This window comes from Ovis canadensis, chromosome 4 (genome assembly GCF_042477335.2).
Source record: "Ovis canadensis isolate MfBH-ARS-UI-01 breed Bighorn chromosome 4, ARS-UI_OviCan_v2, whole genome shotgun sequence".
Taxonomy (NCBI): Eukaryota; Metazoa; Chordata; class Mammalia; order Artiodactyla; family Bovidae; genus Ovis; species Ovis canadensis.
The window spans coordinates 28,169,281-28,193,486 of record NC_091248.1 but is presented as its reverse complement, the minus strand read 5'-3'; the positions used below and the strand labels follow the sequence as shown (position 1 = coordinate 28,193,486).

Sequence of the window (24,206 nt, the reverse complement as noted above, 5' to 3'; positions counted from 1 at the left end):
TGCCAGGGAAGTCCCTGGGGCAAGTCATTCTTCAGCCTAAGATTATTTAAGAGAGATAGCTTTGTGGTATGTATTGCTTCCTGGTTAAACATTATCCCCACTATCCATCAATTTAACTCTACTTTTGTCTGTATCTAATCATTTTAACATATAGGTCATTCACATATTAAAAAATAATAGAATGGAGAGGGAATTTTTCTCAATGAGTAAGGATAAAGTATTTACATTCCTTAAGTTTCAAACTAGTTGTGCGCCTTAGAAACCCACCAAGTATTCCAGCTGGGGACCCAATCATATGGCAGTCTAAACATTTTCTTTTTTCAATTTTTTTTTACTTATTTATTTTTAGCTGTGCGGGGTCTTCATTGCTGAGCAAGCTTCTCTAGGTGTGGTGGTTGTAGTGCTCAGGCTTCTCACTGCGGTGGCCTCTTGTTGCAGAGCACAAGCTCTAGGGTCTGCAGGATTTACAGCTTTATGTTAGTTTCAGCTGTACAGCAAAGTGATTCAGGTATATATATATATTTATATTATATTCTATATATTGTAATATATATTAGATTATTTCCCATTGTATATTATTACAAAAATATTGAATATAGTTCTCTGGGCTATTCAGTGGGATACTGTTGTTTGTCTGTTTTATATAGAGTAGTGTGTATCTGTTAATCCCACGCATGCGTGCATGCTCAGTTGCTCTTTATGACGCTATGCTACAACAGGCTCCTCTGTCCATGGGATTCTCCAGGCAAGCACACTGGAGTGGGTTGCCATTTCCTCTTCTAGGGGATCTTCCTGACCCCAGGATCAAACCAGTGTCTCCTGCATCTCCTGCGTTGGCAGATGGATTCTTTAACACTGAGTCACCAGGAAAGCTCCATTAATCCCCTACTCTTAATTTATTCCCTCCTCCTTTTCCCTTGGTAACCAAACATTTGTTTTCTATGTCTCTGAGTCTGTTTCTGCTTTGTAAATAAATTCATTGGTATTAGTTTTTTGATTCTATATATGAATGATATCATATAATATTTGTCTTTCTCTCTCTGACCTACTTCAATTAACATCATAATCTCTAGGTCATCTAGGTTGCTGCAAATGGTACCGTTTCATTCTTTTCTATGGCTGAGAAGTATTTCATGGTGTATGTATGCCATGTTCTCTTTATCCGTTCATCTATCAATGAACATTTAAGTTGTTCCCATGTCTTAACTAGTGTAAACAGTGGCTCTATGAACACTCATTTGCGTGTATCTTTTTGAATACAGAGTTTCATCTTTGTATTGTAAATGTAGAGTTTTCATCTTTCCCAGATATAGGTCCAGAAGTGGGATTGCTGGATTATATGGTAACTCTGTTTTTAGTGTTTTAAAGAACTTTCATACTATTTTCCATAGTGGTTATAGAAATTTACATTCCCACCAGCTGTGTAGGAGGGGTCCCTTTCTCCACACCCCCTCTAGCATTCATTATTTGTAGCCTTTTAAAGATGGCCATTCTGACCAAAGTGAGGTGACACTGTACTGTAGTTTTGATTTGCATTTATCTAATAATTGGTGGTGTTGATCATTTTTTATTGTACCTATTGGCTATCTGTATGTCTTCTTTGAAGAAATGTCTATGTAGACCTTCTGCCCATTTTTTGATTGGGTTGTTTGGTTTTGTGATATTAAATTGAATGAGCTATTTGTATATTTTGGAAGTCAATCCCTTGTCAGTCACATCATTTGAAAATACTTTCTCCCAGTCCATAGATTTTTCGTTTCATTTATGGTTTCCTTTGCTGTGCCTAAGCTTTTAAGTTTTATTAGGTCCCATTTGTTAATTTTTACTTTTATGTCTTTTCCCTTGGAAGACTGATCTAAGAAAATACTGCTGCGATTTATGTCAGAGAATGTTTTGCCTATGTTCTCTTGTAGGAGTTTTATGGTGTTATATTTTATATTAATACTTAGGACTTTAAACAGTTTTGAGCTTATTAGTTTATTTTTGTGTGTGGTATGAGGGAGAGTTCTAATTTCATTAATTTACATGAGGCTGTTCAGCTCTCCCAACACCACTTCCTAAGGAGACTGTCTTTTCTCCACCGTATATTCTTGCCTCTTTTTTTGAAGACTAATTGACCATGAGTGTGCGAGTTTATTTCTGAGCTCTCCATTCTGTTCCACCGATCTGTATGTCTGTTTTTGTATTAGTACCACGCTGCTTTGATTACTGTAGCTCTGTAGTATTGTTTGAAGTCTAGGAAGGTTATGCCTCCAGCTTGTTCTGTTTTCCTCAGGATTGCTTCAGCAATTCTGAGTCTTTTGTGATTCCCTATAAATTTTAGGATTATTTGTTCCAGTTCTGTGAAAAATGTCACAGATATTTTGATAGGGATCACATTAAATCTGTAGAAAGCCTTCTATTTTTAGTGACTGGACCAAAATCAAAAATAGGTATCTCTGGATTCAATAGTTGTTAATAATGAGCATTGCTTGGCTGTAAATATACCCAGTTCCTCCCTCGTCTTCTCATCCACAGATTCTCATTTTTGAAAATGACTTGAAGGACTCTAGCCAGTGATATTCTTGCTGGGATTCATAATGTTGCTGACCTGGGCTCATCACCAGAGCAGAGAAGGGCTGAGGTCCCTCTCATTCATCTTTTTAATCCTAGATTGATGCCCAAAGCTTCTCTTGAAAGAAGGGATCTATGGCAACAGAGAAACAAACAGCACTGAGACGCAGCCTCATTTCACAAGCAGGGAAACTGATGCCTAGAGGGACTTAGTTACCTATTCAGCAGAACAGAAACCCCAGGGCCAGAATGCAGGATTCCTGACACTTGTTCTGTTGGTTACTATTTTCACAGAGCTATTTAGGCTCCTCAAAGAAAGAATCTATCAGACAAGCAAAAAAACAGAGCCAATCAAAGAGGAGTGTTGTCATCCTAAACCTGAGGTATTCATGTTCTGGCTGAAAATGATTAACAGTGCTTCAAACTATTAAGATTCTTATGGAAGGCAGCAAATCAAAATATGAAAGTCTTTAAAATATTCTAATGCAAGACCTCTGAACAGCCATTGTGTTAAATGTCACAAGAGATTTTCATCTTAGTATTTAGTGACTGGCAGGAGATGACTCAGTGCCATGGAATTTAATTTTAAATTGTTTTCAAATAAATTCACAGAGTCCAATAGCATGAAACCTTGGAAGGTGACAGGGTGGCTTTAGAGATTTGAGAGTTTTTGAAGCCATATATCAAAGGCTACTTCTGACAGTTATGGGGATTTATCGTGTTCTCAACCCCAATTGTTTCTAAAAGCTCTCAGCCATGCTTTCCTGTACAAGAAAATTAAGTTTGGAAATCTTGCCACCTTTGCCTGCTTGGGACCTCAAAATATCTAACCCCATATACCTAGAAACTGCTCAAACATTCCTTTCTGGGGGCTGTCATTAAATCGCCGTTTTCTGGATGGGGACACAGAGGGTGCAACCATTGGTCAAGGTTACCCAGTGAGTCAGCGGCAAAGTTGGGAATGCAACCCAGACTTTCTGACTCCCTCGCCTGTCCTCTGACCATCAAACCACACGCTCCTGACCAGGATGAAACAAGCTTGTCTGTCTCAGCGTTTGTCTGAGGGAGCTGAGTGAAACTGCAATTTATCCATTTCCCTTTCAAATATCCATATGCCATTCATTTCATCGGCTAATGGGCAAATGGCTCCAGATCATTTTTCACTCTAAAAAACTCATTTTTTATTAATTTTTCAAGGAAATGCTATCGTAATTTGGAAAAGCAAGAAAGACCACTCTCCCTGCCCGCCCCCGCCATCATATCACATTGTGTAACACTGGCAGTGCAACCGCTGCAAAAACCCACAGAAGCTGCTTCCTCTGCCCTGCCGAGGGCCAGTTCCCCCTGCCAGCCGCTCCATGTGGCCTTCCTTGTGCTGGGGTCGGGCGTCCCGTGGTTCCTGGCAAAGGCACGTCCTATGGACAAGCCAGGCCTTGACGTGGCTGTTCCTTCTCCTGCTCTTTTGAATGCTCCTTGACCACAAGAGAACCCAGCTCTCCCGCCAGCTACACCCCACATGCCACTTGAAATGTAGTCAGTGGTGACGATCCAACAGGGCGCCAGCCAGAGTCCAGAGCAAGTTTACTAGGGACGAGGGAAAAGCAATCCCAGGTCTTCTGCCAATGGGGACCGTCTCCTGCCAAAGACCGCAGGGGAGGGGAGAAAGGTTTTTAACACTCTAAGCAGGGGGACCAGCCCATGGGTAAACTCTCACTCTTTTTCTTGTAGCCCATAAAGTTGTTTCTCCCAGCGTTTTATGCCTGTCGTGTTCAATCATAAATATTTCTTCCTTAAAATGAACTCCATTGTTCACTCCCAAAGACCTGTTGCCATTTTGGGACAACTCTCCAAACTCTGGGTTGGGGTTTCTGACCAGTCCCCTCGGTGCCCTCTCCTTCTGCTGGCAGCTGGTCAGGATGCCCTGTGATGCCTTTGCTCCAGAAGCTGTCAGCAGAAGCCGGGAGCAGCAGGGAGATGGGATCGGGGCGGAGCGGGGCGTGTCGTCACAGTGCTCTCCAAGCCCCTCTTTCTCTCCCCGGTGCCTTTGTTAAGCCTGCGCAGTCCAGGCCAAGCCAGCAGTGGTCCAGTGAGAGTCCCAGACATCTCCTCAAAATGCAGAGCCATCCCCTAGGGAAGGGCCATGCCTTCTCAGTGCCCAGTGCCTGCCCTCTGTCTGCAAGAGGCTTGAGGCTATCCCACTACATTTCAGAACAAAGTCCCCCCAGACACACAGGGTGGCCCTAAGTCAGTTTCCCTAAAAGTCTTAAAATTGTTGTTGCATGGACTATAGCCCACCAGGCTCCTCTGTCCATGGGATTTCCCAGGTAAGAACACTGGAGTGGGTTGCCATTTCCAGGGAAGATCCAGGGAATCTTCCTGACCCAGGGGTTAAACTGACATCTTCTGCATCGCCTGCATTAGCAGGCAGTTTCTTTACCGCTGAGCCACCTGGGAAGCCCGGGATAAATTATAAATACTTAAAAAGCTGATTCTGCTTGTCGTTTCCATCACACAGGACTCCAAGTGCCTCGTACTCTCCTGTTCTCCAGCTCTTTCTGCACAAGCCATCAGGCGCTGTGGTCCCATGAGAAGAAATAAGTTTGCTTAATGTGACAGCACTGGGATGTACTCTAGGGGGAGTGACAAAGTAATTTTGTTTACTGTTCATCCAAGTTCTAAAGAAGTAAACTTCATTAACTTTTCTGATAAAACGCAAAGACTCTATTATTTGCCTTACCCATAAAATTCAAAAAAGGGGGGAGAAAAGAAAATTTTGATGTCTCCAGGAAGGCAGGCTTTTCTTGAAGTTTCTATTGCTCTATTTAGGTGATCTAGAGGCTGTTACTGCTTCTGTTGGCCTCTGACCTGTGATGGAAACACCCAGGTCAGGGATGTGCTGGGCTCAGTTGAAGCCTGTCTGCCCATCCAGGTAGATTTAATGGTCCACCTGGCAGCTCCACTGGTGGAACAAAGAGGTTTTACATCTCTGACTAATATTATGTATATATTTGTCTATGTATATATGCATTTGTAAATAGATATAGAGACATTAGACTTCCCAGGTGCCTGCTAAGCAGGAGACTCGGTTCATTCCCTGGGTCAGAAGATCTGGAAATGGCGACCCACTTCAATATTCTTGCCTGGGAAATCCCGTAGACAGAGGAGCCTGGTGTGCTACAGTCCATGGGGTCGCAAGGAGTCGGACATGATTTAGGACTGAACAGCAACAACAACAAAGAGACGTGCATTTATTTATTTATTTATTTTGTATTTTTATTTTTATTTATATATTTATTTATTTATTAATATTAAAATCTTTAATTCTTACATGCGTTCCCAAACATGAACCCCCCCTCCCACCTCCCTCCCCATAACATCTCTCTGGGTCATCCCCAGGCACCAGCCCCAAGCATGCTGTATCCTGCGTCAGACATAGACTGGCGATTCGATTCTTACATGATAGTATACATGTTAGAATGCCATTCTCCCAAATCATCCCACCCTCTCCCTCTCCCTCTGAGTCCAAAATCTGTTATACACATCTGTGTCTTTTTTGCTGTCTTGCATCCAGGGTCATCATTGCCAAGAGATGTGCATTTAAATGGACATGTAAATAAAAGTTTTCATTCACAGGGTAACATAACTATACAGATAGAGATCTCATTCAAAGCAGCTTCTCAATCAGAAAAGACAGGACTTAAAAATAGAACATTGTCCGTGGAAATCTGACTTAAGGCACAGATGGGCCTAGAGAGACTGAAGCCCCTCAAGGGGAGAGTGGGGAGGACACATCAGCCTGGTCCTCCAGCTTCTGATTCTGGTAGAACCTACGGGCCCTGGTTACGCTTGTCTTCTTGATTCTCTGCGTGGTGGACATCTGCTCTTGTGATCATGAGAAAAAGTACCTGGGAAAACGACAGCTTTTAGAAAACTGTTTTCAGTTTCAAAAGATTAGCTAGAAAACCAACCCCCAAATTAGATATTGGAGCAGCTCATTTTTTTATATTCTATTTTTCTCTGCTGGAAAGAAACGGCCATGTGTATGATTGTGTCAGCAAGCATGGGCCCCAGGCTCCGACGGCACAGAGAAATTAAACTTCTTTCAAAGGGAGTCACAGGCAAGTCAGCCCAAGAAAAGGAGTCTAAGACCTTTTGCATTCATTAAAATGTATTTGGAGCCTGATAAATCTCCCATATATGTCAAACAGTCATCTTTCCTGCTGTATTTTAAAAGCAGCATTTGAAGATCTGACAGTAAACAGCAAGGTGAAGTTTCCTTCACAGAACTTCCTTGTTCTTTTTCTTCCTCCCCTGCCCCCCCAATAAAATGGTGTTTATGGCTTAATATGCAGAGTTAGAAAGAAGGATGTGAGTGGGAAGGCATGGGACTTAAAAATCTACAGACTTGGGAGGGAGATTCACGAGGGAGGGGATATACGTATACTTACAGCAGATTCATGTTGTTGTACAGCAGAAACTAGCACGTTATAAAGCAATTATCCTCCAACTAAAAATAAATTTAAAAAATAATTTTAAAATATTGTAAAAAAAAAAAACCCTGAAAACATCTTCTATTAGTCCAGTGCCTTAGATAGGATACACTTTGTTATATTCAAGGGTAAAACTTGTTCAATTCTGACTTCAAATGTATTTATCAGTTGAAGAACTTTGATGAAGTTTAGCAAATGGAAAAAATTGCATCAAATGTGTGAGAGACATTGGAAATCTGTTCTTTGGTAGATAAAGCATGACAGAAAATTAATACTGAGACTTTAACTTGGCTTCCCTCTAATAAAATAAAACCTCTTGGGTGGGAGGGTGGGGGTGGAAATCTACAGACTGTAGGAATAGAAATGTATTTGGGGGTTGAACTTTTTTATTTTAAAGGCAAACTTTTTTTTTATTTAATTTCTTATTGTGGTAAAAAATATATGCAACATGTGTGCGTACCTCACTTCAGTCGTGTCTGACTTTGCAACCCTATGGACTGTAGCTTGCCAGGCTCCTCTGTCCATGGGATTCTCCAGGCAAGAATACTGGAGTGCGTTGCCATGCCCTCCTCCAGGGGATCTTTGCAACCTAGGGCTCAAGCGCACGTCTCCTATGTTTCATGCTCTTCAGGCAGAGACTCTTTCCCACTGAGACACGGGGGAAGTCCTACGTACAATGTAGTATTCATCATTTCAGCCATTCATAAATGTACAAATCAGTGGCATTAAATTCATTCACAGTGTTGTATAGCCAGCATCACTATCTATACCCAAAACATTTTTACCATCTCTAATTAAAAAAAAAAAAATCTATGTCCAGGCATTCCCTGGTGGCCTAGTGGTGAAGACTCGGTACTTTCACGGCCTTAAGCCCAGCTACATCCCTGGTCAGAGAACTAAGATCCCACAAGCTGCGAGGCAAGGCCAAAAAAAAAAAAAAAAAACCTATGTTCCTAGTTATTGTTAAACTAATCTCATGCCCCTGGTAATCCTTCTGTTTTTCTTTCTCTACAAATTTGTGTATTGTGGGTATCTCATATAAGTTGGAATCATACAATATTTGTTTTGTGTCCAATTTATTCCACCAAGCATAATATTTTCTAGGTCCACTCATATTGTAGTATGTATCAAAATTTCATTTCTAAAAAGGCAAACTTTCAACTTAAAAAGTCAGAATTTTGATCTGTTTTCCTCTTGTTTGTAACCCGCGTTTTAGAGCTTGTTAACGCTCCATAAAAGAAAGCAGAAGGCTTTGATCTGACAGGGCTTTGCTTCACTTACAGTGTTCTGAGCGCTTGCAAGTCTTTCCTTGTTGACTGAGAAGCCGAAGAGGTTTTGGATTTTTATTTTTCTTTCAGATCTTCTGGTATTGTTTACTGACAAATTCCTCTCTTAAAACAAAAGGACTGAAAATCTGACCCTGAGGCACTTAGGGTCAACCACAAGAGCACATTTTTTGATCCTCCTTGACCTGAATACATGTTGTAATTTTCCTTCAGATAAATTTTGGATGGGTACAGTGTGTAGAATATGGGCATTTAACACAACTCACATTCATAACTCCTCCCATTTTTTTCTTTTTATCAGCTTTTAGTCTAGCATTTCCCAGTCCCAATGAGACGAATGCCACCTTTTTACAAATATTTTGTTAATTCCCCTTTAAAATTGTAAAATGAAATTCATAGGCAATATAACTTATATACACCTATTGTTGTGCTTAGCCACTCAGTCATGTCCAACTCTTTTTGGCCCCGTGGACTGTAGCCCACCAGGCTCCTCTGTCCATGAGATTCTCCAAACAAGAATAATGGAGTGGGTAGCCATTCTTTCTCCAGGGGATCTCCTCAACCCAGGGATCTACCCCAGGTCTTCTGCATTGTTGTCTAAGCCACCAGGGAAACCCAGTAACTATATTGAAAGACCCAATAAAGTCGTCAGAAGCTGGCATTTAGGGGGATAATCACTTTTGAATTCAACAACTACAGATACAAACTAACACAAATGTGTGACATAGACAACTAAATCCCTTGAGTAATGTAATTTTCCAACAGTTATGCATATTTCCAACTCAATGAACAACTTAGAAAAAAATTCTGAATAGCATATAAAGTTTTATTCTTAGAAAGTTTAGAATGTGTTAAGACTGTAATAAATATATTTTGCTTGTATGTAAAATAGAATTAGATTTTCAGTTCAAATAATGCATAAGTTTGTACACATTCATGACTATCCAGTTGGATATTTGAAAGTCCTATATGGAATGCAGAAAAATTCTTTGTGCAGGCAAACTCACATAACATAGACATCCCTGACATTTGCCCTGTAAATGTTAATAATGGCCCCCAATCAGTATGACAATCAAAAAATCCACAATTTAAAAAATAAGCCAGAGGTGGAGTATAACTGGTCTAGTCTTTTTAGAGGTGGGAAACCAGCAGATCATTTGAAGTGCCTCTAAGAATCCCCAAGTGTGTTTACATGCCACATTTCCAGGGTGGGGTCTGGAGAGAGAAATGCTCCAAGGACAAATTAGGCCGGGAGGCCTCTGGGGCGGTTGCCAGTTTGAGGAGTGACTTTCTCATGTCCTTGCCCATGCCATGGGCCCGAGATCTTACCCTTTGCCTTTCTCTTTAGACACTCTGTCCACCACCACCTTCGCCAAGCTTCATAAACGTGAAAGTACATAAACAACTTTACTGTGGCATGGTGGAACCTCAAGGGTTGAACTTGCAAATTATGTCGTTATGGCTTCAAAAAAGGTTCAGGCTCTTGCCTCCATTTCATTTTCCCTTCTAAGTTCACCCTTAATTGCAGACTCCAAACCAAAGCTGCAAGTCTTGGCGTAGCTCCCGCACTATTAAAAAAATCTAATAATTCCTTTCTATATGTGTCTCCAACTTGGTTCCATGCCCACACTGGTAATTTGTCTGAACCAAACTTGGTGGCTTCCTGCATTCTGGGCTACAGTCACCCTGGAGACTGCACTTTCCTCTCTCTGAAAGGACACCCCTGGGCATCTCTCCTGAGTGAACGATCTTGCCCCCTTTCAAAAATGCATTCTAAAAGAGATTCCTTCTGTGCCTCCACAGAATCTAAAAGTTTTCTCCTCCCCCCGCCCCCCCCCTCCCCCCCCCCCCCCCCCCCCCCCGCCCAATCACTTCTGTTGTCTGCTCAGACCCTCTGGATAATCCCATAAAGTAGATCAGGGAAGTGGCCTCTTATCCCTGAGGTCACTGAAGTATAGATTTATTGATCTGCTGCATTACACAGCTAATAACTAGCAGAACTGAGAAAATACCATAGATTTGGGATTGCTTATTTGTTTTTGTCCTTTTTTATTATTTAATTCAGTAGGATTTACTGGGATTAGTTCACTAACCCCATTAAAATAAAAATTTAAAAAACTCTTTGGTGAACTATGTCATATTTATGCTTTCCGTAGTCCTTTGAGATTTTGCAAATCTCTCAGAAAGCCTTCTTGCTTTTCTTGCTGTCAGTACGGTCGGAAAACCCCTCATTTTCTAGTCTATCATCATCTCCCCAGAAGCGCCTCTGCCCTTCATATGGTTTAAGGTGCCCTTCCTTTGACCCTTTTCCCCATTGTTATTTTTCTGGATACACAGAAACCAGAATTGCCACACTGAAAGATCCATATGGCCTACATTTTGGTAACAGAGGTGTAAGAATATTTTCTGTTTTATTTCCGATGCATGTTGTAGGCAGGAGAATACTTTGGACTTAAAACTTCTCAGAACAGCAATTACTCAGTCCACCACTCACTGAGGCCCCAGCCTCCCATGCATTTCACACTCATCCTAAAGCCTTGACTGCCCTTCAGGCCCGTTCTCTCCTAAAATCCCACTCAGACGTCAAGGCCTCGTTTGCATGCTGCAGCCTCTATGAAGCTTTCTTTAAACTTCCAGAGGGACTTCACTCATGGTCCAGTGGCTAAAACTCCATGCTCCCAAGGCAGGGAGCCCAGGTTCAATCCCTAGACAGGGAACTAGATCCACAGGAAGCAAGCAAGAGTTCATATGCCACAACTGAAAGATCCCTCACCCTCGTGCATGTGTTGGCATAAGCCCTTTTTGGAGGTTGCCGGTAGCCCTACTGGGTTTCCCAGGTGGCGCTAGTGGTAAAGAACACGCCTGCCAATGCAAGAGACCTAAGGGATATGGATTTAATCCCTGGGTTGAAAAGATGCCCTGGAGGAGAGTATAGCAACCCACTCCAGTATTCTTTCCCAGAGAATCCCATGAACGGAGGAGCCTGGCGGGCTATGATCCGTGAGTCGCAGAGTCAGACACGACTGAAGCAACTTGGCCGCACACGCAGCAGCGCTACCGCAGAGCCCGCAGACTCCAGGAGGAATTGATGCTTTTGACCTGCGGTGCTGGAGAAGACTCTGAGAGTCTCCTGGACTGGAAGGAGAGCCAACCAGTCAGTCCTAAAGGAAGTCAGTCCTAAATATTCATTGAAAGGACTGATGCTGAAGCTGAAGCTCCAATACTTTGGTCCCCTGATGCAAAGAACTGACTCACCGGAAAAGACCCTGATGCTGGGGAAGATTGAAGGTAGAAGAAGGGGACAAAAGAGGATGAGATGGTTGGATGGCTTCACCTGCTTGATGGACATGTGTTTGAGCAAGCTCCCGGAGTTTGTGATGGACAGGGAAGCCTGGTGTGCTGCAGTCCATGGGGTCACAAAGAGTTGTGCAACTGACTGAGCAACTGAACTGAACTGAACTGAGACTCCAGGACCGGGTTGCCTGAGGCCAAACAACTAACAGGGAGGGAGCACAGCCCCACCCATTGGGCTAATTGGATTAGACAATTGGATTAAACATTCACTGAGCATGGCCCTTCCCACCAGAACAAGACAGAGATTTCCTCACGCCAGATCAGATATCCCAAGTGCTCAACTAGGACAAGTCACAGAGAAATAAATGTGTTTTAAAATTCCAAAATAAATCCTCTATTTCTCCCAAAGCACATGATCTAAAACCTGTTTAGCGCTTAATTAATTCTGTAGAATTTGTGATTAAGTGCTCACAAACATTATACATTCATTCTGATTTCAGCTTTGCATTACATTTCACTCATTTCCCTGCTCTTCATTGCTGTTGTAGCTCATTGCTTCTTCCTGACTTGGCGTTTCTTCTTTCTGTTGTAAACTGTCTTCGAGAGTATCTATAGATGGTGCATGCATGGTCAGTCGCTCCAATAGTATCCAACCCTTTGTGACCCCATGGACTGTAGCCCACCAGGCTGGGCTTCCCTGGTAGCTCAGCTGGTAAAGAATCTGACCTCGGTTCAATTTCTCAGTGGGGAAGTTCCCCTGGAGAAAGGGAAGATCCCCTGGAAAAGGGATAGGCCTACCTATTCCAGTACTCTTGGCCTTCCCTCGTGGCTCAGACAGTAAAGCATCCACCTGCAAAGCAGGAGACCTGGGTTCAATCCCTGGGTTAGGAAGATCCCCTGGAGAAAGGAATGGCCAACCCACTTCCAGTATTCTCTTCTGTCCAGAATGCCCATGGACAAAGGAGCCTGGCAGGCTATAAGTTCATGTGGTTGCAAAGAGTTGGACATGACAGCGATTAAGTATATAGCCAGGCCCTCCTCCAGGGCACCTTCCCAACCCAGGAGTCAAACCTGTGTTCTCTTATGTCTCCTGCTTTGGCAGCTGGGTTCTTCACCACTAGCGCCAGCTGGGAAGCTCATCATTGCTGTCGTATCTCATTGTTTCTTCCTGACTTCGTATTTCTTCTCTCTGGTGTAAACTGTGTCTGAGAAGATCTGTATATGGTAAGTTTCTTGAATTCTACGTTTCAATTAGGAAATTTGGGTCTGTAAGTAACAAAAATCCCTACTCAAATTGTTTTTAAAAACTAAAGGATTCTTCAATTAAAAAAGAAATAAATTTGAAAAATAATAATGATAAAGGAATTCAATTATCTCACTTACCACCCAGTCCTAAGATGAATGTGGCTCCAGCAGGCAAAGCCGTCACATAAAGGAAGGTCCTTCTCACCACCCTCTCTGCCATCCTCCACCTTTCTGTTCTGCTCTGGGGTTGATGCCCTTCTTGGCAATAGCTGCTGCAATCCCAGGAATCACTGGCAAACACGACAGTGTCCAAAGGACGAGCATTCTGCCTGTTCTCCCTATGAGCTCTTGAAAGGAAAAGAGCCCTTTCGCTGAAGTCCCCCAGCAGATTTATCTTCACATCTTATTGGTCAGGACTGAGTCACCCACCACTTTCTGTATGTACCAACCACTCTCAAGGGGAACAGGATTACTATGATTGATATAGACTAATTAAGATGGTTTGGGCTTCCCTGGTGGCTCAGATGGTAAAGAATCTGCCTGCAATTCAGGAGACCCAGGTTGGATCCCTGGATTGGGAAGATACCCTGGAGAAGGGAATGGCTGCCCACTCCAGTATTCTTGCCTGGAGAATCCCATGGACAGAGGAGCCTGGTGGGCTACAGTCCATGGGGTCACAAAGAGTTGGACATGACTGAGCAACTAACATTTTGTCAGACTAGAAGGTAGGGCAAATACCACTATAAATTTAGGACATGGATAACACTTGCTTTTTGGACAACACAGGAAGAACTTTCCAGAATGCACTTACTCCCCATAGAGAGTCGTGCTTGAAACAAACAAAGCAGGAACCATGGTAGTGTGCCTTGGGGCAGAGAACAGGTAGCCACGCTGAGCCGGAAACTTAACCGGTCCTGTAGCAGCAGGAGTTTTCAGCTGAGCAGCAGTCTTGGTGGTGAGACAATGTGAGTGTAGGGCAGCAGCCACCTGGAGGAGGTTTCTTTCCAATTCTGGTGTCAGCTAGAGACCTCAGAGTTCTCCTCACTGAGCTGGCTTGTTGCTAGGTTAGCAAAGGGAACAGGGGAGAGAATTTGTCTTGCCTTATCCCTGAATCACATGGAGGAAGAAAGCGCACCTCAGTAAAAAAGGGCTCTACCAGCAAGAGAGAGAGCTCTTTTCTCTCTCTCTTAAACCTTGAATGCTTGAAACTCTTACTGACAATGGCTAAATCTCAATTTTAGACTCAAAAGTTTCTTTTCCTTCAATACTCTTGATGATTTTGCTTCAGTGTTTTCTCTCATCCAGTATTGCAGGTGAGAAATCTGCAGGTTATCTATTTTGATTCTCTAAAGGAGCTTTTGCAATTTTCTTAATCTTTAGTGTATGGAAATGTCATACTTTTGCGCGGATCTGTGAGGTTTTTCATCCTGTTTGGCACACGATGTTATCATTCAGTCTGAGAGCTGTTCTTTTTTTCCAGGTGTTATTTGTCATTTACTTGAAGATTTCCTTCACTGTCTCTATTTTATTTCAGACCAGCCCAGGAGAACCACGCATCGTTAAACAGGCTTTGAAACTTTCAGATATCTCATCCAGGTCTCCCAACTTCTCTTGCACATTTTCTACCTACTTGTTGTTAACATTCTCTTCTGTAAAGATAGCTGATCCAGTTTTTAGCTTGTTATTTGGCTCCTTAGCTTTTCTCTTCTGCTGCTCAGTCCTCCATTTAGTTTGTTTTTCTAATAAACCTCATTATTGAAATATACATAAAGAAAAGTGAATACATCTTGGGTGCACAGGTTGTTGAAGAATCACCAAATGAACACACATGTGTAGCCCTCACAAGGGAAGAAGACAGCACTGGGAATGTTGTCTTTGCTTCTTTAATATATAGGGTATATGTTTCTGTTATGGAAACTTAGTGAAGTGAAAGAATAAAGCAAAAGTAGAAGGTACTGCTAGACTCACCTTGAACTCAGTTTGCAATTCAGGCCAAGTGTTCGTTCTATAAAACAGCCACATTCTATAACACAGTCCCTGGTGACTCAGACAGTAAAGAATCCATCTGCAATGCAGGAGACCTGGTTTTGATCCCTGGGTTGGGAAGATTCTTTGAAGGAGGGCATGGCAACCCACTCCAGTATTCTTGCCTGGAGAATCCCCAGTGGACAGGGGAGCCTGGCGGGCTACAGTCCATGGGGTCACAAAGAGTTGGACACGACTGAGTGACTAACACTTCTACTTTCACTTTTCTGATCCTGAGGCTTGGAAGAGTTCTTGTTCAAATGAGATAAATGTGAGACCATCTCTGTAAAGATCCAGCTGATTATGATATTGCTGACAAATTTTCTTAATTATTCCATCTTGCTCATCTGATCATTTTGTCATTCATCCTCCCTGTCTATAATATGAGTTCATGCTTTTTTTATGGCCAAACCAAAGCAAGTGGAAGTTTTTCTGACCATACCCTCTCCTAAAAATCTAAGGATGGATTATTATGCAAAGACCCTGCTATGACTAAGCTCCAGCCTGAATACAGGAGTTGAGAAGGTTAAAAGGTTTAAAAGAAAATGACTGTTTCCTCTCAGTAACATATACGTGGACTTCCCTGGTGGCTCAGGTTAAAGCATCTGCCTCCAATGCAGGAGACCTGGGTTCAATCCCTGGGTCAGGAAGATCCCCTGGAGAAGGAAATGGCAACCCACTCCAGTATTCTTCCCATGGACGGAGAAGCCTGGTAGGCTCCAGTCCGTGGGGTCGCAGAGAGTCGGACACCACTGAGTGACTTCACTATGAGATATACATGGCAGTGTCATTCTCCCTAGACCATCCAGTAAACCAGCTCACCCATGCCCTCAGGAGTAATCTGGGAAGAAGAGCAGAGAAGTATACTGTCTTTCTGTCTAATGCTCTGCTTGCTGCCCTCAAAGCTACTGTCATCCATTCTTCTTGCTGAGGACTGACCATCTCAAGAGGAGAAAGTTCGCAAGGAATTGATTGCAACTTGCAGCTCTTATGTGGGTTCAGTGAAGTCTCAACAAATATCTAAGTCATTCAGTGGCTGGAAATCTGTATGATTAGTTCAATTCAGCTGATGTTTTTTGAGCACCTATCTTTTTTTTTTTTATTCACTCAACAAATATTTGTCAGTCACCTACTCTGTACCAGGCTCTGTTTTAAGAGCCATAGTAGATACAATAAATAAGATGAGAAGGAAATTCCAACTTAGTTGGAAGGAAAGGGCATACAGAAACAATGAAAACCAATCATAAGAAAAGGCATGTGCTCTGGAACAGTATAAACAAATGACATTGAGGGCAGGAGGAGGGAGGTCAAAAAAAGGAGATCAGATTCAGACCATTAACCAAGGTGGTTTCATAGAAGATTGCGTTTAACCTTGAAGCTGGGTATGAATTCAATAGTGATGTGGGAAAGAAGAGCATTCCAAGAGAGAAAACTGCATAAAGAAAGGCATGGAATATGGAGAAGGAGATGGCTACCCATTCAAGTATTCTTGCCTGGGAAATCCCATACACAGAGAAGCCTGGTGGGCTACAGTACACAGGGTCACAAAAGAGTTGGACACAACTTAGCTACTCAACAACAACAAATAGTTGATTATCAATGTTGTGTTAGCTTTAGGTATATAGCAAAGTGATCTGGTTATATGTAAACTTGTATCTATCCTTTTTCAGTTCTTCTCCCATTGAGGTTATAATATTGAGCGGAATTTCCTGTGCTGTGCAGTAGGTTCCTGTTGGTTGTCCAAATTACTGAGCTAAATGATCAGCTCTCATATTGTGATTTTTCTGTAAGTGTTCATGTCATTGATGAAGAGAAAAGTTTACTTTTTTCCAAAAAAAAAAAAAAAAGAAATGTATAGAATGAATATAGGCAGAATAGTAGGGTGTGGCTAGAATGAGAATAGAGACAAGCAGGGAAGACTATTTTTTTAAAAAAGAGAAGAAGTTGGTCTGTGTGCACCATACATATAGATCCGACTCTCACCAATAGCCAGTGGAAACTGTACCAGCAAAAGGTATAGGATTTTTGGCTAAAAGTAAATTATATTTTTGTTAATCCAATATAACCTGGGTTAAATGCAAATGGTAAGAAAAACCAGTCCCTTAAGGAATCCTCTTTTTAATCAATGAATTAGAGGAACCAAGAACTTGCCCAGTTTACCTAGATTAAAAAATATGGACAAGTTAAAGTAAATATGAATGATTGAAGAGTTAGTTCTGGCTGAAAGGAACACAGAAGACTCTGTGGAAAATGCACATTTGAGCATGGTGTTGAATGACCAGCCAGGAGCTGGAGAAGATGGAGGTGAGATCAGCTCCTGGTTATATTTGTAGTGCTCGTGAATGACAAGCATGAAGCTGGTGGAATCACTTGCCCCCCACAGACACAAGCTGCAGAAGCACTCTGACCCAGCCAATTAACTGTGGGTATCTAATGAGTGTTTCGTTAGCATAAATTGCTATGATGGATAGAAATTCTATGAATCCTATGCAGCTCTCTAGGCATTTAAATAAGGGCTTTGTTTGTCTTCTGCAATCATTATTACAAAATAATATGATATGTGGCCACTATCCTCACAAAGTGGGAAAAGGGGAGAGAAGCTGGAGAAGGCTTCTGAGAGACGTGGATGATGTCTGAGACAAGATGGGGGAATGGGGAGGGAGGGGGCTGCTGGGCAGCCCAAGCAGAGGGAGCAGCAGGTAAAGCTGGCAAAAAGGAATTTGGTGGAACGAAGACATGCCAGTAGTTCCAGAGCGCTGAAGTGCAGGAAGGCTGAGGAGGGGGCTGGGGGGAGTGGCCAGAGACGAGGCGTGAGCCACGTGTTCTCAGGTCTCGTATATTACCTTAAGTTTGGTTCTTATCTTAAAGACAACGGGCGTTATCAGTGTATTTTGAATCGAGTGCAGACGTTCCCTTTAGAAAAGTCACTGATGACAGCCGCAGGAAAGAAACGGGTGGTGGGCGAGCTGAACACCCAGGCCCAGTGGGTATTCCACTCCAGCTGGGCAGCCAGGGCAAGGTGGGCTCGGAACACGCGCAGTCACTAAGGCTGGTTTCAGAGAACACGCTGATGGTGAACCGTCTGGTTATGTCGTTAAGGTCTCTCACCACCCCTTGTTTGTCAGAACGCTGCTCAGGCCAAGTTTTTAAACCAAAAGCCTTAGGAATAAGAATATCACATACACTGAGGAAATTTTAATTTAACTTTCCCGATAGTGGGAAACCAACCTCTTGCAAAGTTCAGCACATTCCACAAAGCTTCTCTCACTTCCCTGCCTTGCTGAGTCAGGCAGCAAAAGGGCTTGGTTGCTAAGACAACTCCATACAAGGCCCTCTGCACCGTGCTGCCCTCAGTCTCGATCTCAGGCCAAACCCTTTGGGGTTGCTTGGAAAATTACAAACCGAAACTAGCAAGGCTACTTCTTCATGTATCTTTTAACAGAAATCCCACTTGGACATCTTTTTCTAGCAACCACTTTATTTCTGTTGTCAGTTTCTCCAGTCCCAAACTCTCTCTTCTTTGAAAGGGAACATGATTTCCCAGGCAAAGGGGATTGTATTTTCTGATATCTTGAGACCTCATTTGCTATCATTCTGTTTGTTTGCAACTGATCTAAGGAAGGAGTAGAAAGGGAGGGAGAAAAGATGCGTCTGATCTCCTGAATGTCACTCATCACATACTGCATCACAGAACCGCATTTAAATGCATTTCCTTGTTGAAACGGGCTTCCCAGTTGGCGCTAACAGTAAAGAAACTGCCTGCCAACGCGGGAGGAATAAGAGATGCAGGTTCGATCCCTGGGTCAGGGATCTGGGTTAGGAAGATCTCCTAGAGGAGGGCATGGCAACTCACTCCAGTATTCTTGCCTGGAGAATCCCATGAGCAGAGGAGACTGGCCGGCTACAGTCCGTACGGTCGCCAAGAGTCAAACACGACTGAAGTGACTTAGCACACATACATGCCTTGTTAAAACATATGACATCATATATTGGATCAGAGCAATACAGAGCATCTGGCTTTCAAAAAGGAATCTGGCAAAGTTTCAGAATAAGGAACAAAGGGGAGAAATGCGGACTGGAGAAGGTTATGTGGGTAGCCTGATTTAAATTTGACAGTACTCCGAGGATGTTGATTAATGAGTCTGACACTTTGTAAGAAGGGCTCTATTCTCTTTATTTAGTTTATTTTTTTTTTTAATTTATTTAGGCTGTTTTGTCACAGCATGCATGATCTTAGTTCTTGGACCAGAGGTTGAATCCCTGCCCCCCGCAGGCAAAGTGCAGTCTTAACCAGTGGGCCACCATGGAAGTCCCAGAAAACCCCATCCTGTTCATCAAATTCATAATCACTTGGATAGCAACATATATTATTAATCTGGCAGATGATCAAATACATTTAGTGCAATGCTAGGCATTTAGTAATTGCTCAATAAATGTTTGTTGAATTTAATTGAGAGGAAACGATACTTTACATGACAGAATCACAATTCTAAATTAGTTCATTAGGCTGCAAGAAAGCAAAAATAGAAATGTTCAATACAATAATGTTGAAAAGGAATGGATGAATTTTGTGCTGTTGGGCTCAAATAATCAATGGTACAACTATAGGATTGAAAGCCTAATTTAACATGTGAAAAAAAAATAAAATTTAGTTGACCAAATATGAATTAATAGGCTGCTTTCCTCTCCTTACAAAAGTGATACAGGCTACATGGCCTTATGGACAAATCAGGAAGATAACAGGGTTTGCCACTGCATTGCTGAGACAACATGTGGAAATTGATTCACATTGGGCACTGTGTTTTAAGAGGATCATTCATCAAGAGACAGTGTCCAGATGAGAATGGGCATAATGGAAAGGGGCTCCTGTGAGAAAACTGTAAAAACATTTGGGTTATCTGTCCAAATTGTAAAACAAAATGTGTGCAGGTGTAGGAGTCGTGGTGGGAGTCTTCCTGATAGCTACCTTCACCTGTTGAAACGCTAGGATACACAAGCAAGAGTCACATTCTTTTTGGTTGCTCCAGAGGGCTTAGCTTAACTAAGCTAAGATTAATTTAGCTTAACTGGGACCTTGAAAGAAGTGAGAATAAAGCAAACTTGGGCTGTAGATAAGAAATAATCTTTTACTAAATAAAGTGGTCAACAGATGAAACAGTGAGTGCTACAAAGTAGTATAGTAGCATGGAAGCATACACACTCCCATATGTAAGACAGACAGCCAGTGGAGTTCACTGTGTGACTCAGGGAGCTCAAACTCATGCTCTGTGACAACCTAGAGGAGTGGGATGGGATGAGAGATGAGGGGGAGGGCCAAGAAGTAGGGGACATATGTATACCTATGGCTGATTCATGTTGATGTATGGCAGAAACCAACACAATATTGTAAAGCAATCATCCTTCAATTAAAATCAATAAACTTTTAAAAAGAAAAGCAGATTACTTTTAGAGAAAAATATCACATAAAGTAATTCACTGAATTTTAAAAAGGATTCTATATTTTGAGGTCTCTTCCGTCTCTAAAACTGCCTGATTGTAATATTATTATATTATATATTATAATTATTGTCTGAAAGCAAAAACAAATAGTGGTAAACCACTATCAATCAACTAACCATCAAGCAGATCAATATGATACATGAAATATTAATTCAGTTGAATTCCACAAGTTGATTGCTGCTTTTGTACTGAGCGCTTTGTAGGAACTAATTTTTTTTAATTGAATAAGACTTAGTGGTTTACCACAAGAAGCTTATAATCTTTTGGTGAAGAATGACCTAATAGCTAACTTCAGTATGTTTCTTAGGCACTTGCATTAGTTTCCGATTGCTACTGTAACTTAGTAGCTTACAACATAACAATTTAATTATCTTACAGTTCTGGGAGTCAGAAGTCTGAAATAAGTGTCACTAAGTTAAAGTCAAAGTGTCATCAATTCCTTCGGGAGGCCTAGGGGAGATTGTTTCCTTGCCTTCCATCAGTTCAGTTCAGTTCAGTCGCTCAGTCATGTCCGACTCTTTGCAACACCAGACCACCGATATTCCTTGGCTTGTCGCCCCATTCCTCCAATTTCAAAGCCAGAAATGTCAGGGATAGTCATGTTTACATTGCCATCTATCGGATTCTTTGTTTTCTGCCTCTTTTTTTTTTTTAATCTTTCTTTCTTTCCTTCTGGCTGTGCTGGGTCTTCATTGCTGCGCACAGGCGTTCCCTAGTCGTGGCTAGCGGGGGCTGCTCTCCGGTTGAGCTGTGTGGGCTTCTCGCTACAGTGGCTTCTGCTGTGGCAGGGCAGGGGCTCTAGGCACCTGGGCTTCAGGCTGCAGCACGTAGGCTCAGCAGTTGTGGTGCACGGGTTCACTTGCCCCGTGGCACGTGGGATCTATCCTGCCAGGGATCGAACCCTGTGTCCCCTGCATTAGCAGGCAGATTCTTTTATTTCTTTTTTTTCCCGAGGTCTGATTAAGAACTTGTATTTCCCTAGAGTTTATTAGGTAGATTACAGTGCAGGTAGTAACCTGCTGAGAACTAATTTGAAAAACTGTTCAGCTCTTGTCGTGAGACACTTGTGTTTCAGGTGTGAAAAGACTAGCTGGTTTATCCATCCTGATTAGTGAGAACTTTAAGAAAGCTCAAGAATGGACAAGTCAGCTCAGGTTCTCATAGGTCAGTACACTCATCAGAGAATGTAAAAGACAAGGTCACATGACTCAGGATATGAGAGTGTGGCTGTACACTTGTTACATTAAAGGGCTAAAAGAAACAGAAACCACATCAATAACAATGGTAGTAGTAGTGACTATTACATACTGAGTACCTACCACGTGACAAGTACTGTGAGAGTCTTTTTCATGTATTTATTTTAATTGGAGGATAATTGCTTTTCAATGCTGCGGTGGTTTTTGCCATGTATCTGCATGAATCGCCACAGGTATACACGTGTCCCCCCATCCTGAAACTCCCTCCCCACCCCAGCCCTCTGTCCCAGAATACTGGCTTTGGGTGCCCTGCTTCATGCACTGAATTCACCCTGGTCATCTGTTTTACGTATGATAATGTACATGTTTCAAAGCTGTTCTCTCAAATCATCCCACCCTTACCTTCTCCCACTGAGTCCAAAAGCCTGTGTTTTACAACTGTGTCTCCTTTGCTGTGCCGTACATAGGATTGTTGTTACCATCTTTCTAAATCCCACATGGATGTGTTAATATACAGTATTTGTCTTCCTCTTTCTGGCCTACTTCACTTTGTATAATAGGCTCCAGGTTCATCCACCTCATTAAAACTGATTCAAATGTGTTCCTTTTTATAACTGAGTAATATTCCATGGTACATAAACATGTACCACAGCTTTCTTATCCATTCATGTGCCGATGGACATCAGTGTTGTTTCCATGTCCTAGCTGTTGTAAACAGTGGTCAGGAGGATTCTTGACCACTAGATCACCAGGGAAGCCCTGTCTCCTTCTTTTACACTTCAGGACCCTTGTGATTATGTTGGGCCCACCCAGATACTGCAGGATAACCCCCTCATCACAAGGTCAACTGAATAGCCATGTAGCATTTAGCTCAGTATTGTCAGGCACACTCGTTTTTCAAGGGAAGCTGCAGATCTGGATAGTTATATATAAAACACCAGAAAATTTTATGCTGCAACTCTTATAAAATGCATCCAAGGACCAGATATGGCCCAAAGGCTACTAGTTTGTAACTTCTGGTCTAAGATAAAGAAACCTCTTGACTGATTGATCAGCAGATCTTAACCTGGAGTCCAGGATAGAATTCAAGAGGCTATGAGCCTGAATGTGAAAAAAACATATCTCCATTTTTTTAATTTATATAGTACAAATTATATACCTTTTATATATCTATTTATCTCTCTTTATATTAAAAAATAGAAAATAAATTATATGCTTTATTTCTTACTCGGAAATCTAGCATCTCCTTACTTATGAATGTCAGCAGCAAACCACAGTGGTATAGGAATACCTGTAACTATCACCCATGGAAATTACAAATATTTTCATATCACATTATAGTGTTGCAGCATTTCAAAATATCTTCTATGCTCACCACTATTTTGAAATAGTGGTGTTTAATGTGTTTAAAAGAAGTACATATAATACCATATCATGAATTAACTTTTATTTAAATATTTTGATAAATAATGTGTTTAATAAATAATGTGTTAATTTTGATAAATAAAGTGTTTAATGTGTTTAATGTGTTAAAAAGAAGCACATATAATACCATATCATGAATTAACTTTTATTTAAATATTTTGATAACTGTATTTCATATTTGGCTACCTTTACAATGGTATTTTATTTTATGAGTTTAGAAAGATTATTCTTCATATGCTTTGCCAGACTCAGCAAAGGTCACATGCAACACACATACACATCTTGAACCAAATGAGGGAAATGAAAGAGAAAGACAAGGAAAAATATGCCTCAAAGTCAACACTCACAACTGTCCGTATCGGTTCACTCTGGTAAAATGTTAGTATGCGCCCTTGTCAGGTGGCATGTGGCAATCCCTGTCCTGAAGCAATGACATTAACTCTTTCAGGCCTGTCAGTTCAGTCTAATTTCAGCTACCAAGAGTGACTGAGTCTCGGTGGAAACTAAAGGCTGCGGTCATTAATCTCTGTTATTAAAGTGGGCTACCATAGGAAGCACATCTCGTTCAGTAAATAGGTCACACAGGAGCCTCAGCTGTGCAGTTAGATGTGAAGATTTTTTGTTGAGGGCTTGCCGGACTGAGGGTTTGCTTGCATCCCTCTTAATCGAAGCCTCTCTCTGCTGGTGGATGATGGCCGGTTGCTTTTGCAGGTCTCAGAAGAGTGTTTGGCCTCCTCCAAACTGGGCTGTCTGCTGTGCTTGCTGGGTTTTGCAAATCTGAGCTTAGCTGTGGGTTTATTTAGTTCCAGGAGACTGGCGTTGGCTTTTCACATTCCTAGGTCTCGTGTGTCTAAAGACCTTCAGTTTGGCTTTCCAAATGATCCAATGGTGTAACACTAGCTCTTGAATGGTAACATAAGTTTGGTAATAATAATAAAACAGAAATAGGGAGCTATCAGAGATTATTAGTACTGGCATATGAATTAAACCATATTGCAACAAATCTGTTTCAAGGGTAATAATCTTCGTTTGGACAGAATTGAATTCAAGACCTCAGCCTTGCTGGCATTTCCCACATCCACTTCCTCTTAGTTTGAAGGTTTCCAGATCACTTGAATGGTGTGTACTCTCCACTAGTCTCCAGATAGTCCTCTAAAGGGAAGTCATTCCTACCAAGCTCCATTTGAAAAGGT

The 24,206-nt window shown here is 41.9% G+C and overlaps 1 long non-coding RNA gene across 1 annotated transcript; it reads right to left on the bottom strand.

The window, feature by feature from the left end:
- Positions 1 to 5,829: 5,829 nt before the first annotated feature.
- On the bottom strand, positions 5,830 to 13,101 carry LOC138439154 (uncharacterized). Its single transcript, XR_011256588.1, has 3 exons — positions 13,007 to 13,101; positions 7,002 to 7,060; positions 5,830 to 6,458 (listed from the first exon to the last, which is right to left on the bottom strand). It is a non-coding gene; the product is annotated as an uncharacterized lncRNA (long non-coding RNA).
- Positions 13,102 to 24,206: the final 11,105 nt, after the last annotated feature.